This window comes from Oreochromis aureus, linkage group 5 (genome assembly GCF_013358895.1).
Source record: "Oreochromis aureus strain Israel breed Guangdong linkage group 5, ZZ_aureus, whole genome shotgun sequence".
NCBI classification, from domain to species: domain Eukaryota; kingdom Metazoa; phylum Chordata; class Actinopteri; order Cichliformes; family Cichlidae; genus Oreochromis; species Oreochromis aureus.
The window spans coordinates 4,195,979-4,212,518 of NC_052946.1; positions in this window are offsets into that span (position 1 = coordinate 4,195,979).

Below are 16,540 nucleotides of genomic sequence, written 5' to 3' on the forward strand. Positions count from 1 at the left end.
AAATTAAGCGCCTGTTCTATGTTAAGACATTGATTTTTATTTTTAATGTTATTGCAATTTAATTCACTTGTATTCATAAAGCATCACTTCATAGCAAGAATCACTTCAAGGCTCATGTTAGGGAGACAACCCCAACGAAATCAGCAAGCACTTGATGGTGACGGTGTGGAAGAAGAACTCCCTTTTAACAGGAAGAGACCCCAACAGAAGCAGGCAGCAATCTGCCTGTAGCACAGGGAGGCGAGGACACAACACACACAAAAGTTAACGGGATGCAGCAGTGATGAACAAAGACGTGAGTAGAGGTGCTCAATGCATCATGGGAAGTTCCCCAGCAGCCAGTGTCTATTGTAGCATAGCATCCATGCATTTCCAAGTTTACAGTTTGTAGCTGAAAAACAGTAACACATATTAATAGTTTTTCATATGTTAAGACTGCAAATTACAGTTATGTATAGGGGTTGAACGCTGGATTCATTTCCAGTGTGCCAGCTTAGATCTGGGTGTAAAAACATGAATGCATTTTGTTATTCGCCACATAAATATTTAGTTTAAAAAAGGTTTTAAAGGATTTTTAAAATATTTATGTTTTCTTGTTTTTTTATGACAGTTTTTTATGAATTGTACATATTTCACTAATATGTACAATTGTACATATTAGTGAAATTAATTTTTAGTGCTCATTTTGTATCCTTTTTCACAGTTAGACCCTCCCCATGTCCATGCATGTGTCACCAACAAACAATAAACGGGCACTACTGTTATTATTTTTATTATATGTATTGATGTATTTTTTTTACAAAACTTTTCATATAATACTATCTATCTATCTATCTATCTAGACCTTAAATCAGATAAGTGGAAGAGAATGGATGGGTAAGCGCTTCTTTATATGAACCAACCCAAAAAGACCTAAAGATTTTTTGTATTGTTTCGAAACCACAGATTTAATCAATCCTTCAGATTATCTTTTTCTTATGTCAAATATTGTTACAAGCTTTAATTGAAAAGGATCCTGAAACTGGAAAATAAATAAAACGGTGCCTCTAACATGTCATGGATTCATACAATTTATCCCAGAAGAACTGAAAAAAACTAAAGTTGTCAAACAAAGTACAAGTATGTCAGAGCAGCCTGAGCAGATATACTTCATTACTTACCATCAGTGATTATCACGGTACATGTTTGATTCAGCAGGTGAGGCTCGCTGGCATCCTTCTGCTCTAACAAGTGTATACAAGGCTCACATTGTAAAAGTCTTCTCCTGCAGTCGAGCACTGAGAGGAAGCTGAAACTTAAAAACCGTTGTCAAACAAAACACAGCATTGCCTCGGCAGCAGACGAATGTCCGACAGCTCGAGACGTGCAAGCAAATGCTGCCCAGTTTCAAGACAAACACAGAGGCTCACTTTTATGGCGGCGTGTTTCCTTAACCTTTGGCAGGCCTAAAATCTTGGAACTGGAAAACAACACGTCATCACTAATTTTTGTTGCCCATCAAGGAAATGACTGTCACAAGTGAAGCAAGAGCCCACCCAAATGAAAGTATCATTAATGTGAGCGTGATCAAGGCCTCCGCAGAAAGACTGTTTTATGCACTAAGTGGTCACAGCGTCTATCAGCAGCCGTCTCAGTAAGACATGACAGTTTGGTTCATTTGGTTTTTTTGTCTCAGTCGGTGCCACATTAAAGAATCGTACTCATTAAAATATCACCACACACTCAGTGCTTGAGATATGAGTGAGATGTCATTATATAATGCAGAAGTGGATTATTTCTATGAAAAACAACCAAAGTGAACTGCAGGTGCCTTTTTTTGATACTGAATTTGTGTGATGTTGACAGAAAGGGAAAATATTTTCTTGTCTTTATAAATTATTCAAAGATGGTTTCCCCTCAGCTGTAACAACTGACTTAAGCTCCAGGTGCAATACCACCTCGTGTGTGCAATAGTAATGGCCACTGATTAAATAAATAAATAAATAAATAGAATGTGCGTCTGCTTGTAGGGCTTGTTCAAACACAGCTGACATACTGGCTGTGATTTTCATAGATATTAAAATAATTTCAGTTGGGTAGAAGCTCCGGCCTTTGTCACAGGCAAATTCTGGTCAGCTCCAGTGCAAAACAGTAAATGATGCCAAATCTTAGCATGTCTGTATTTATGTATTATTAAAGTATCCTACACTTTATGATCTCCAGTAATCCAGAATGCCAAAGGAAAAATCCTGATCTTGTTTTTTCCCGCTGAGGGAACCGTGGTGACGCTAACGGTAAACAAAAATACATTACAACTGCATATCTGAGTAGCTGCTTTGTGAAACAGCTACAGCTAACCATAACTAAAGATGAAATTAGATTGTCTACTCTTACTAAGCTGGTTATGTAATTCTGCTATAACCACAATCATGACTCTGTCTGGGTACCGTGAAGCAAACATGGAACTGGGGTCCTCAGGTGGGACCGCACAAGCTTAACCATTAACTCCAGTTCAATTTAATAAATATTTTTAAAATGCATAAAAATCAGTTATCTCCTTCTGAATTACAAATGGGAGTTGAAATTTCTTGCTACATTTTCTAATGACCATTTTTCTTGTTATTGCCACATGTTTTGTAAATCCATATTTCCGTAGCTGCAGCACATTTACATCTTTCCACAGGACCTTGGTTACACGCCGCTTTCATTTCCTTTCCTTCTCAAATGAAAAGACCTCCTGCGTCTTTTTCATTCCACATTATTTGTATCCAACTCCAACCTCGGGACACATGTAGCAGCACATGGTAAATAAATGCAAATTGCTTCAGAGGTTAACACACTTTATGTGTGTGTGTGGGATGTGTACGGGGGTGGGCGAGGTTACACTGTCACTGCGGCCTGTAAACAGCAGAGCCAAACAACACATGCGACATGTTTAGCTCTGAAATGTATGAATGCAAACATGTGTTAGCAAAGCTGACCAGTTGTTTTTAGAGGTTTTTTCTTTGCTGGGAACAGCTTGGTCGAGCAGTACTTCATTATTATCCTTAGAGGTAATGACTTGTAGTGCAAACAGATAGTTAGTGTAGTTGTTATTATTACCAAGACACAATGGTAATTTTGTTGTAGTTTTAGTAGCTTTAATATAACAGATGTGTCATTATACAGAAAACATTACGGTGGCCCTGAGAGGCCAAACGGACTGCAACATAAGAAAACACCAGCAATAAGAAAAACGCTGCAAAAGCACACAAAACACAACGGAAATAGGAAAAAGCACAAGGGAAGTGTTTCTGGGGAGACAATAACCCGACGGACCAGTTGCAGGAACCCAAAACATGGTAGGTGTGTTTTATCATGATTCACATAATACTGATGACGGGTTTTAAGGCTACTAGTTAGGCTAACACACTTACCTCTCATCTTTTCTTTCCTCACAAAACCGATAGATCCTCCACTTCTTTTAAGTGTCTCCCAGCGCAATTCTTAGCATATTTTGGTTCCTGCAGCTGGTCCGTCGGGTTATTGTCTCCCCAGGAACACTTCCCTTGTGCTTTTGGAAATCTGTTTTTTCCTATTTCCATTGTGTTTTGTGTGCTTTTGCAGCGTATTTCTTATTGCTGGTGTTTTCTTAAGTTGCAGTCCATTTGGCCTCTCAGGGCCACCGTAAAAAATACAGTACAGAAATATTTAACAAAGCTTTGTTGACATTATATTTGTCATTTGTGGTGTCTCTATACATGTCTTGGCTGGAGATATTTGGCCCTTGTGTTAAAAAGGAGTTCTTCCTCCCTGCTGTCGCCAAGGGTTTGGGTTTTGGTATTGCAGGATCTTTACCTTAAAATATGAACTGTCTTGAGGCATCTGAGCATTTCTCAGTGCTCTTTTTGTTTATTTTTCTTCTTCAAAAGTTCTACTATTCAAGTATCACATGGATCTGTAATAAGAAAATTGTAGCTTATTTTGCAATTTTAGTAGAAAACTAAGAAAAACCTTAAATAATACCATTACTATAAATTCTAACATAAGCAGTGGCAGTGGCATATTTTTGAGTGACACTGCTATTTCTATTTAAGTGGCTCTGATTTCATTGTGGATGATGTGGATTTAAATTACACTCAGCTGACAGTGGGAGTCTCCTAAGTACAATTACTCTGTTTACATGCAATAGTATGGGAGGGAAATTGCTTTTGAAAGTGCTCTTTAAGGTTATGGTTTTGCTGCTGCGGATAAGCCCAATGTTTACCAAAGTATTTTAAGGGAACTCAAAGCTCCGCCACGCATCAACAAGTATCTTAAACGTCTGCACAAAGGCCCGGTTTTTAGCCCAAATGAAGCAAATGCTCACCTAATCCTTCCAGACAGGCTCCTGAGAGTGGCCCCCAGATAGCATGTGGCCTCCTTAACAAGGTGCTGAAGTCACTTAAGCAAACAAACAAACAAACAATCCAAATCAGTCACTGCATTTCCTGGACGAGTTTCTCGAAGCAACTGCGGCTGCACACGGCGCGTACAGCCGCGCCGCATCTGAAGCCGCCGTTCGGTCATCTGTGTGTAATTATTCGTCATTCTAGATGGGAATTTCAATGGGGCGCTGGTGAAGCAGTTTTATCCTACTTTGAAACAAGTGGGGTTTATTTTCGAGCCTCTGCTTTTTCTCCACAGTCAGATTGCCCGGAGAGATTGGCTTTCTCCCGGCTGTGTAACAGATACCATCTAAACCATTAGGGCTCATTCATTGCCATGTGCCACTCTGCAGCTCAGGTTCCTGCGACCCCGAGGTCAAGCGACTGAGAGCTCCCTGACCTCCAGCACTTCCTCTGAATATTAACAGGGTAGTTATGTAGTCAGAAGTCCTGATATAGAACATTGGTTCATTTAGATAATAGCCAATCAGGCCGAGCAGTGAGGAGTGCAGCGATCTCCTCAGGATGGCTGGGCCTTTATGTGGCTTACAGAGGGCATAATGACAGCAAACAGAGGAAGCATAGGCCTCTCTGGCTGAAATTATGTGGTCACATGCCTGCTGGCTGTAATGCTTTCCTTTAGCCCGGCTAAATGGGGGACAAATCCAGCCAGGCTCTATTATGAAGATGAATGCTGTGCAGTTATCTTGCAGGCACTGGGCTAAGAGAAGAGAGGAGTTAGAAGGCCACCATGGTTTAAAAGGCATTCAGCGTGCAACCTCGCCACGTGATGCTAGGCCAATGAGAGAAAATATATTCAAATGATTTTTAAAGGCTGTTTGTATGAACCTGCTGACTTCGACATGGAAACGACTGAAAGAGTCTTTTTTTTCTTTTTCCAGTCGATTGTATTTAATGAGACCCGTTTTTATAATAACAACAACGATATTTAAATTGAGCGTTAATGTGACATTTAAGCTGAGAATTTGACCACATGTTTTTCAGTGGTCAATAATAATAATAAGTTTTTATCTTTTTTATTTGATTTAAAAAAAATCTAAGTTTTAAAAAATATTTTATTTATTTGTCAACATGATTTCATATTTTACTACATAATAAAAAATTGTTTTTACACTTTCTCTCTTATAATTTAAATTTTTTTCCCTTAAATTAAAAAAAACAATTTTACTTTAAAGTTTACATAATATGAATCATCAAAGTTTTCTACTTTGTCATGTGACAATTTTTAAAGACTGTTTTTTAATTTCATAACTTTGAGTTTTGGTGTCAAAACATTTCTATTTTTCCACTTTTGCCACCATTTTTTTCATTTTATATCTCCTACATCAGTCCAATGATCCCATATTTAGAGATTTTGTTTTTTATTTTTCTTTAGTTAGGCGTTTCCATAGTTGAGTGTGAGCCCTGAGGAGAAACGATCCAACCGGTGAACTCTGTGTTGCATTAGGATCACTTGTAACAATTTAGAGCTCGCTGTTGTGGAAATCTGTCAAAGCGAGTGGCATCTTTGTAATCCGTCTAAAGTGCAATCAGTGAAGCATCCCTTAAACATATTTGATTGTATCTGAAAGAGTCTTGGCTTCATCTTCCCATCTTGACTCCCACAGAATCAGTGACCCTGTTTGACTGCAGAGCAGTTGCTGTTCATCCACAGCCACACTATCAGGCCTTTAATCAGAACAACATTACTGCGTGTTTGTGGAGCTGAAATGGAGCGTGGCAGCCGCTGGAGGCTCTCTCGGGATGGACAGCAGCCACATTGTCACTCCTTTGTGGTTAATTGTCCGTGTGGTGGAGAAGCAGAGATGAGGATTAGATGGAGCTGTTGTCACTGGTGGACAAATTCTTGGAGAGAAGTGTCAGAGAATAGACGGAGAGTAAAGAGCCTTCGAAGAAAAAGCCTCTAAAAGGTCATTTAGTCACAATCTAATCTTGTTTCACTCATTTTTAAATAAAATAAATCCTAAAAAACATGTTTGTTCCCACATTTTCTTTAAAATGATCTTTTAGGAAATGGTGGACAAATAATTGAATTGGGTCAGAATAAACATTGTGTTTATTTTACACAAGAACAACACAAAGTTTTTTTCTTTGTTGGCTGCTTTGTGTGTGTGTGCGCCTCCATAGAAATGTGACTACACTGCCACAGGGGTGTAAATACTGGCAATGGCGTCGGCTACTTATGTAGCCACAGATTCAACGAACAAGTCAAAATTAACTTTAAATGGAAGTTATTCTTTTGGCTCACTTTTGCATCTCTACCATGTTTAATGCTTGAGCTCGACCGTGTTCAATAGCTGGTTACCAACCTCACTCTGTCTGCTAAGCACAGGTCATGATGAGGTTTCCCACCAAAAAACAGTTTTATGTGGGTGGAAACAAGATTGATGACATGGGCAATAAAAGCAACAAAAGCAAATCAAGAAAGTACATGACATTAAAACACTTGACTGAGCAAAGGGGAACTGCAGAATTGGGCAACATTTGAATGTGGATTCATTTTAATTTATTTTCACTTTATACAGTGTTCATGTCCACAGGATAATGTTTTATTGTCATTTTAAACAGGGGTGGATCTACAGGGGAGCAAGGAGGGGCTTGCCCTCCCCCAGCTGCGCCCCCCAAATTTTATGTCCTTAAAATACTTGTAAAAATTAATTGCTTTTTTGTCCAAAAGCTTTGTTTTCTTAGAAGAGATAATGATAGAATAAATATTTTTAAAGTATTCCATTTACATATAACAGATTTTTACATGCTTCACTGAAGAGCTGTCTGCCTAGACCTTTCGTCCCTCCTTTACCCTCCCCCACGGAAAATGTTCTAAATCCACTACTGATTTTAAAGATGCCCATGAAACATTTTTATGTTGAAGCAAATTAAATTAGATTTCAAATTTTAACATATTTCACATTTCCCATTTTAGCACCTAAATTATATACAAAATATTGTTTGTGGCATCTTTAATTTAATAAAATAGAAAACTGAACATTTTATTCTTGTCACACAGAAAATAAACGATGCCCAAAAGAAGTTTAAAACTCAGTATCAGTGTGTAAAATCAAAAATCAGTGTAAAAAAAACCGACTAATGCAGCTCAGGAGTTTTCATAGCTCAGAGAGTCACATGAGCTGCACACGTGGGTTTAAATTAAAGCGTTGCAATAAATATTGGAAACTGACTGTCCTGATTAAACTCAGAGATTCGATTAAGATCCAGTACTTAACACCTACTCTGTCTGAAAGGTTCCACTAGTTTGCGTTTGTGCACCAGCTCCCAAACCTGATCGCATCTGACAGTAAATGGGGTTAGAAAATGACGAGAAGCAGAAACAGATTTCTAAGATAATGAGCTTTCTATGCTTCTGTCAGACACTCCCATAGAAAGCCAAGAGGGATGCCATCCCGAGCTTGAACGCATGTCAATTATAGCCGAATTCTCCTCGACCTCAGTGAGTAAATAAACACCCTGAAACCAGCGGATAATCATCACAGCCGCTTTTGTCTTATTGCAGAATTTGGATGACACATGGAATCTGCATGCAGGCGGCCCTGCGCTATATATAGTCGACAGCAATCAAACAAAATAAATGAACTGTCAAAGCACAAGTATTTACAAGCACGACAAAATTTTAAGCAATTATAAGAAAATTTGTTGCATTTCTGAGTAAGTGGTAGCAGATAGGCCTCTGACAGGGAGGCAGTGGTGTGTGACGGGCTGATTTAGAACAGCAAAGCTGCCCGGCTCAACCCCGGCTACAAAAAAACCCAAAACAACACAATTCACATCCCACACCAACCACATCTCAATAGGCAGGAAAGCTAAAGACATCTGCAGGACCATTACACACACACTTAGCCACACATCAAGGAGCACTCGGCCGCTGTGTCACTCCTGTTAAACCCCCTTAGAACGGTTGTATGTTTGTATCTTAATTATCTCTTCCCCTTTGCGCGATTTCACATCGTCCTCAGCCTTTTTCTTTCTCGGCCAATCGCTTTAACGTTGTTTATGGAAACAAGCAAATTCTGGGTGACCCCAGAAAATGAAACACGTAATGGAAAATTGATAAGCATAACATTATCCCATGCTCATTTGAGCTGTCTGAAGAAAATATAGCGTTTCAGTGATTTGAGATGTTCACCACATTACCATATTTGTGCACCATATGACATGATTTATAGACAATCATGTGATAATTTACATCTTGATGGCCTCATTCATGTGGCTTACTGAGGGGGATTTGCAGAGCCCGCCTCACTGATTACAGACTAAGCTGCGCTGCTAAAACAATGTGTGCTGCAGTCAGCGTGAGCAGAGAGAAACTCTTTATAATCAAGATCTATTTTTAGGCAGGTTGAATCTTTCATTTAGAATAACAGTGGCATTTATTCAAAGTCTGTCTTTGTTGGAAATCTTAAACAAGCCAGATAAACAAAAAGCCAGGGTGAGTGGAGCAGAGAAAACATCATGCAGGCACTTAGATGGATGTGTTACCCTTACAGAGTCGCTCTGTTTAGCCAAAGAGTGTAAAGGTGGGGCTTTCCGTGGACCTTGCGCTAACGACCTCCCGCCCCCACGCCGAGCCCCTTTGGAGCTTCTCAATGGGACAATAAGCAAATGACAGATAAGGAATGATTTGCTAAAAGCAAAACCTCAAAAATAAACAAACCATTACAGCATGCCACGGGAGAGCTGGGTTAGCGCTTCTAATTCAGGTGAATTGCAGACAAATTTCCCCCGGCTGGCACACTTACAGCTGTAATAATACAGAGAGGGCTGCAGAGCAGGCTGGACCACAGAGCAGCCTGCACAGTGTCCGCACATGGCCCGAGCCTCATGGCAACACCTCATATGGCAGACCTAAGACTATGGAGGAAAAATAGTGCGTATATTGTCCTAAACGCCATAAAATGCATACAGTTCTGGACACCAAAAAAACATAACTGAATGACTGAGGTCATCTTCTCAGTCAAAACTGGTCATGTGTGTAACTCTTCTTCAATCACAAAGACGTTAAATTGGTGTACACGTACAATAGATGTCTAATCCAACCATCTCAATGCCAGTTGCAAATCTTGGCAATATAGAAATATGGTATCTAAGCAGATTCTTACTCTGGATGGCATTACCTTGGCCTCCAGTAACACTGTGAGGAACCTTGGAGTCATTTTTGACCAGGACATGTCCTTCAATGCACATATTAAACAAATATGTAAGACTGCTTTCTTCCATTTGCGCAACATCTCTAAAATTAGAAATATCCTGTCTCAGAGTGATGCTGAAAAACTAGTTCATGCATTTATTACTTCCAGGCTGGACTACTGTAATTCATTATTATCAGGATGTCCTAAAAACTCCCTGAAAAGCCTTCAGCTGATCCAAAATGCTGCAGCAAGGGTACTGACAGGGACTAGAAAGAGAGAGCAGATTTCTCCTGTTTTGGCTTCTCTTCATTGGCTTCCTGTTAAATCCAGAATTGAATTCAAAATCCTGCTCCTCACATACAAGGTCTTAAATAATCAGGCCCCATCTTATCTTAATGACCTTGTAGTACCATATCACCCTATTAGAGCACTTCGCTCTCACACTGCAGGCCTACTTGTTGTTCCTAGAGTATTTAAAAGTAGAATGGGAGGCAGAGCCTTCAGTTTTCAGGCCCCTCTTCTGTGGAACCAACTTCCAGTTTGGATTCGGGAGACAGACACGATCTCTACTTTCAAGATTAGGCTTCAAACTTTCCTTTTTGCTAAAGCATATAGTTAGGGCTGGACCAGGTGACCCTGAATCCTCCCTTAGTTATGCTGCAATAGACGTAGGCTGCCGGGGATTCCCATGATGCATTGAGTTTTTCCTTTCCAGTCACCTTTCTCACTCACTATGTGTTAATAGACCTCTCTGCATCGAATCATATCTGTTATTAATCTCGGTCTCTCTTCCACAGCATGGTGGAAGAGAGACAGAGTGTGGGTACTGCCCCTCCCTGAGCCTGGTTCTTCCTGTTAAAAGGGAGTTTTTCCTTCCCACTGTCGCCAAAGTGCTTGCTCATAGGGGGTCATATGATTGTTGGGCTTTTCTCTGTATGTATTATTGTAGGGTCTACCTTACAATATAAAGCACCTTGAGGCGACTGTTGTTGTGATTTGGCACTGTACAAATAAAATTGAATTAAAATGAATTGAAAGTTATGTTGGTCATATTATTCCACTAAAGAAGGCAAATGTATCTGATCCTCTGCCGAATTTCTAAGTTTGCTCACTTAGAATGAAATTAACAGTGATTTTTTATGGTAATTTCATTTCAATGGAGAGAGATACAATATATAAGTTACGAATTGATTTGCATGTCATTGAGCGAAATAAGTATTCCCCCGAACCAGAATTCTGCCCCCCACAGACTGGATGTGGGCCCAAGTGGCACACAGACAATCAATCAAGGTATAAAGCGCATATGTCCACAAAATCAGTGTCTGCCTCATGAACAAGACCTGTGCAAGGCTGGAATGAGCTACCAGACAATCAGCAAGAAGCTTGGTGAGAAGGTGACAATTGTTAGTGTGATAAGTTGGAAATAGTAGAAAAATAAAATGACCATCAGTCGCCCTCGGTGTGGATCTCCATACGAGATTTTGCCTAATGGGGTAAGGTCGATGAAGACCGTGAACCGTTAGCTCAGTAGGAGGAGAAATGGATGTCAGCTTGTTCGATCTTCTCTTTGAGTCATGATGGACTCTTCTTTGTTAGTCAGGTGAGAATATTTCATCTTCTTTTTCTTCTATTCAATAAAAAATTATAATACAAAAAAGTCGAAGTTCAGAAGGATAATCAGTGGTTAGTACAATTTGAAATATTAGTTGGTTAATTTGCTAAAAAGATGTGTCTTCACAAACTGGCACTCAAAGCACTTTTTAGCCTCATTCACTAATATTCTGTACTCATAGACACACTCATGCATTTGGACAACTTGGGGTTGCACATCTTGCCCAAGGGTAATTGGACATGTAGACTGGAACATGAAGGTCAGGGCTTGAACCACTGATTTTCCAATTGATAGCAAACCTGCTCTTCCTCCTGAGCCACAGCCATCTTTACTGAACACAACTTTGTCAAACATCTAAACAAAATTGAGATTGGCTTAAAGCATAAAACGTTTTCTTATGTTGGAAAGACCTTTTATGTCTAAGTCTTGTCCAAAATATACTTTTGTAAACTCCCCAGGAACAGTATACAGGTGAGCTCAACATTATTTATAATCTGTCAAATACATCAAAAACGTGTTTTGGAAGAACTGTTGGTTTGATATGGTCAACCAAACTTTCAAAAGTTCTGGTTGTTTTTCATACTAGTCTTTGTAGTTTAAGAAGACAAGTTTCCTTCCTTTCCTTTGAGACATAAATGGGACGCCTTTTTAAAGGTTTGCTTTGGCTGGCTGTCTCGATTTAACCCAGAAAACAACGTCACATCACTAACATGTTATAACCTACAGTATGTTGGTTACAACATACTGTAGGTGAGGAAATGTGGCTTCTTGAGTCATTTCAGCAAAAGAAAAAGAAAACTAAACAAAATGTCAAATGACTCCCTCTTGCGACCCCCTCAGGGTGATCAGGGTGGATGGATGGGTCAATCAAATGCTGGACACCTTATACCAGGGGTCGGCAACCCGCGGCTCCGGAGCCGCATGCGGTTCTTTAGTCCTTATACTGCAGCTCCGTGGTTTGGGAAAATAAATTAGAAGTATTTAGCTGAAGTGCATTTTATTTGTGTTTAGTTCTTTTTTAAACACTTGTAGTTCTAAATTGGAAGATTACTGTGATTTTGAAATATAAAAATAAAATAATATTTTATTATTTTTTTCATCGCTCAAAATAAGGGTTACACTCGGGGAAGCCGGTGTACCCGCAGAAACGCCGTGCATTTATCGAGACTTTCGACCCCAGATAGGCCAATAATGGATCTGGATCCACATTATGTCGGCAGCTGTTCTCCACCATGAACTATGTTAAAGACAAACACCGCTCACGCCTCACAGATGACAGCTTACAGTCCTGCATGAAGATGAAAGCCCCGATTTGCAGACGCTGTGAGCAGAGGTTCGGGACCAAAAGTCTCATATCACGGCAGACCCGACGATGTTTCCATGAACATGCTTTTCAGCATCTCTTTATTGACCACTTTTCACACACGGTTGCTGTACGCATACAGCCGGCTGTAGCTTTTCAGCTCACAGCCCGACAACACAACAGCAGAGAGAGCACAGACTTTAAGGCGGCGAGGCGTGATTGCGGGTGCCGCTCAGGTGCGTCCGACTTCCATGCAGCGGCACTGCAGACCACGCCCCACCACACACATTAACGTGGTAAAATAGATATTTAGGCAGAATTTTGCAAATATCTCTTTTGTTTTAGCGGCATAGTGCTTTTTTTCCTTTTTAAAAGGGTGGCGGCTCACAACAGTTTTTGTTTGCTACATGGATCATTTTAGTTCAGCTGGCTGTCTTTCCTTTTGTTATATTTCTTTAAGAGTTCAAAATGTGTTAATTACATAAATAAAATGTAATTTTCTCTGTAGCACTTCATGGATTTTATAAGCAGCACACCTTAGTTGCTCTGTGGATTCTTTTAAAAAGCAGTTAAAAACTTTTCTGTTCAAACAATGGCCATGTGCGGACACTGTTTTCTGTTCTTTACATTATTTACATTTGATCTTTTACATTGTGTATAATGTCTATTGATTGTATTGTTTATTTTAATATTTGTGTACAGCGCTTTGTGACTGCCTGTCTGTGAAAAGCGCTTAATAAATAAACTTTACTTACTTACTTTAGATGTTCACACAAAGCACAAAGGTAAAAAAACAATATATACAGTGTTAGCTTCATTTTAGATTTCAAAAAGTATTTGCGGCTCCGTGTTTTCTTTTGTGTGGAAACCGGGTCCAAGTGGCTCTTTGGGTGTTAAAGGTTGCAGACCCCTGCCTTATACCATTATGACAAAGGTGCTTTAACCTGAACTGAGACCGTGACCTTTCCCTAAATTTATCAAAGAGAGATTATTCCTGTGGGTCATCTCGAAGGGCAGAGAAAAACTGTGTGTCAAGGTTTTTTCAAAATCTAACTTTGTTTTTACAAATGTGGGAAAATATGTAAATGATAGCACTATTTCCCTCCGTATCTGACCTGTATGTGCGTGCGTGGGTGAGTGGTATGTTTCTGCTGGCACAAGTGGGTGTGTTGGAGTGGGCAGCACATGGAACAATCACAGACAGAAAGACAAAGCGGGGTAAATTTGTCCGTGTTTTCTTTACCAGAAACGCTGTGTTTATTTTTTGTTTCTTCAATTTCAAAGTGTGGGTACCAAACTGCAAGGGAAACATGAATGATTAAAATTAAAGTGCTTTGATTGAACGCTGTTTTTCCAGCCTGTGGCACAAACATTTGCAGTTTTGTCCTTATATAGGGATTTTAATGACCTGTTGGGAACGCTTGGCCCTAAATGATGTGTTACAGGAAATAAACTTCAGAGAGATACGCCTCACCGTTGCCCTGAGTAAGATTATGTAAAGCACATTTAATGGTTCTGATGTTTACAACAGTTAGTATTCAAAGCTTTGAACACTCAAAAAGAAAAAGCAATATCCAGCAGCTCTCAGTTATAATTAAGCTAGATGTGAAAAGTACGGTTGGCAAAGTGGGAGTTCTGCAAAGAGGCCAAAAAAATCCAGGAGTAGAATAAGAACATTTTCACTCTGAATCCCCATCAGCCAAGCCACCCACTCACGCGTTTTCACCGAGGAACAGTTTGAGGAAGTGTCGCCCGTCAGTGGTGCTGTGTGCGAGTGCAATGACATGGTCCTGAGCACCTGATTGCAGGCATCTTGAAAAGATCTGGCTAGCTCAAGCGCACCGCAGGTCTGCTTTCAGTGGGCTGTCATTACCACCGAGGTGAGCTCTCACACGCTGACGCCCCCCCTCCGTACGCTCAGGGGGATGAATGCACTGAGTCCTGGGTCTGATCAAGCGAGCGGCGGCCAGGGTGTTGGTGTAAGGAAATCCTCTGGTTGGACTGTGAGAGAGCGCATTAGACTGAGCATGCCCTGTCCTTCAATCAGGCATGCTCAGTCTAATGGTGAGCACACTGAGGCAGTATGTTTGAGCAGCCGCTAAATGCAGCCACTTTAATCCCAAGACAAATATGTTAGGCAAATTGGAAAAAGAGGCTTCATTTACCTGGTTCACAAGTATTATATGGAACGAGGATTAATTACTTATGCAGATGTTAATCATCACATTGCAATGTAAGGGTGAGTTAAATACGGTGCGGAAAGGTTCAAAGCCTTCATGCCGGGGAGGACGGCCGGATCAAATTTATGAGCTTTCACTGCAGCTACTTTATTTTGATTCCACATAGGTTGTCATTCACGTCGTGTATATGCGTGTGTGTGCCTGTGTCCAACAGGTGTGCTGCTCCTCTGCCCCACAACACATGCAATCAGACTGTTAGTAAATAGTCTGTCGTTTCTCAAAAGTGCCTCCGAGATTTGCAGAAGGAAGTGAAATCCCTGCAAAATGGTCTCATTTGGCACCAGGCTTTAAACTTGCGCGCTTGAGTGAGCGTAATTGCTGAAGTGGGTGAAAGTGTGTGTGTGTGTGTGGAGGGGCACCCGAATCCAATCTTGAGTTTGCTATCTCTGGGCATACCTTTCCGTAATAACCGCTGAAATCCCAGTCTGTCTTTGCTCCGAGAGGTGATTAGCCTGAGAAATTAGGATTTCAAATAGCCCTCATTGGACTCCTCTGTTTACATGAGCTGCAGATTTATCATTGAGTTTCTGATTCATTTTAAAGGGATTAGCCCCACGCATTCTGTTTCAGTGTAATTGTGTTTAAGTGGAGCATGCACAGGAACAGATTAGTGTGGTGGTTTTATTATTGGAATTATTTTCCATTTGAACAACAAGCAAGAGCGTGATCTCCCTCCTCTCGCTGTCAGCAGAGAGAATGAGGATTCTAATGCTGGCCGGCTGTCATGTATGATGTATGTGCTGAAGCTAACACCAACCACCCTGTGCAGGCTGGAGGCTTTTGTGGTGGTTCTGAGGAGACCTGTTGAACTGTCCTCCCGCTAGAATGGTTTGATCTGTGAGGTGTGTGTGTGTGTGTGTGTGTGTGTGTGTGTGTGTGTGTTAGCAGACGTGACCTGGCCAGGCGCAGAGCTTCATGTCGGGTGTCAGGCAGCCCAAGCTGTAGCTGTCAACAGTGATGCTTTATGGGGGCATTTCCTCTGTCGTTCTGACATGTGCTGTCACCTCAGTGTGGTAGGCGCTTCCATCTGCTGGCTTAATAGCCTTTGCTGTCAGCACACACACACACGGACACAGGCAGACCCATGTTTGTTTTACTCTCTTGCACTGGCACACACACACACACACACACTCGGGAGAACACCCACTCTCAGATATCACCAACACACACCCTTGCTGTCTGCCAAGAAAACGATCAGGATGGACCGGATTCTGAATATTTCACTCGCTGACAGCTTTTCACCAGAATAATTTACAGACTTGGCTCTAAAGTCAAAGACATTTTTCATCACATATCACTATTAAATGCCAAGAGTGTGTTTTCTTTGCTGCCATGCACAGTGTATTTAGACATCAGTATGACAGTATTTTATATTTATGTTACAGTTAGTGTGTCAGCTGGTCAGAAAAGCTTGTCAGTGTCTTCATATTGTTGATGAACATTTGCATGTTAAATATTAAAGAAGTAACCTGATGGGAGAGACATAATACCATCAGCCACATGACAATCCTGGAGTTAGTGTCAGCTGGCAGGTATTTACAGTACAAAAGATGGCTCTGACAAGTAAAACACAAGTACCTTCTTTAAGTGGATTCTCTTTAAAGGCTACCGGGGGAGGTGATACCTGTGGTTGCAAAAAGACTTGCAACCACAAACAATGATCTCACTCGACCTATGTAAACATTTTCCTGCTGAATTTGTAGTCTCAATCACTAATTTTGGGTCAGACTGAATAAGCAGTTTAGTCATCCATCCATCCATCCTCATCCGCTTTATCCGAAGTCGGGTCGCGGGGGCAGCAGCCTAAGCAGAGAAGCCCAGACCTCCCTCTCCCC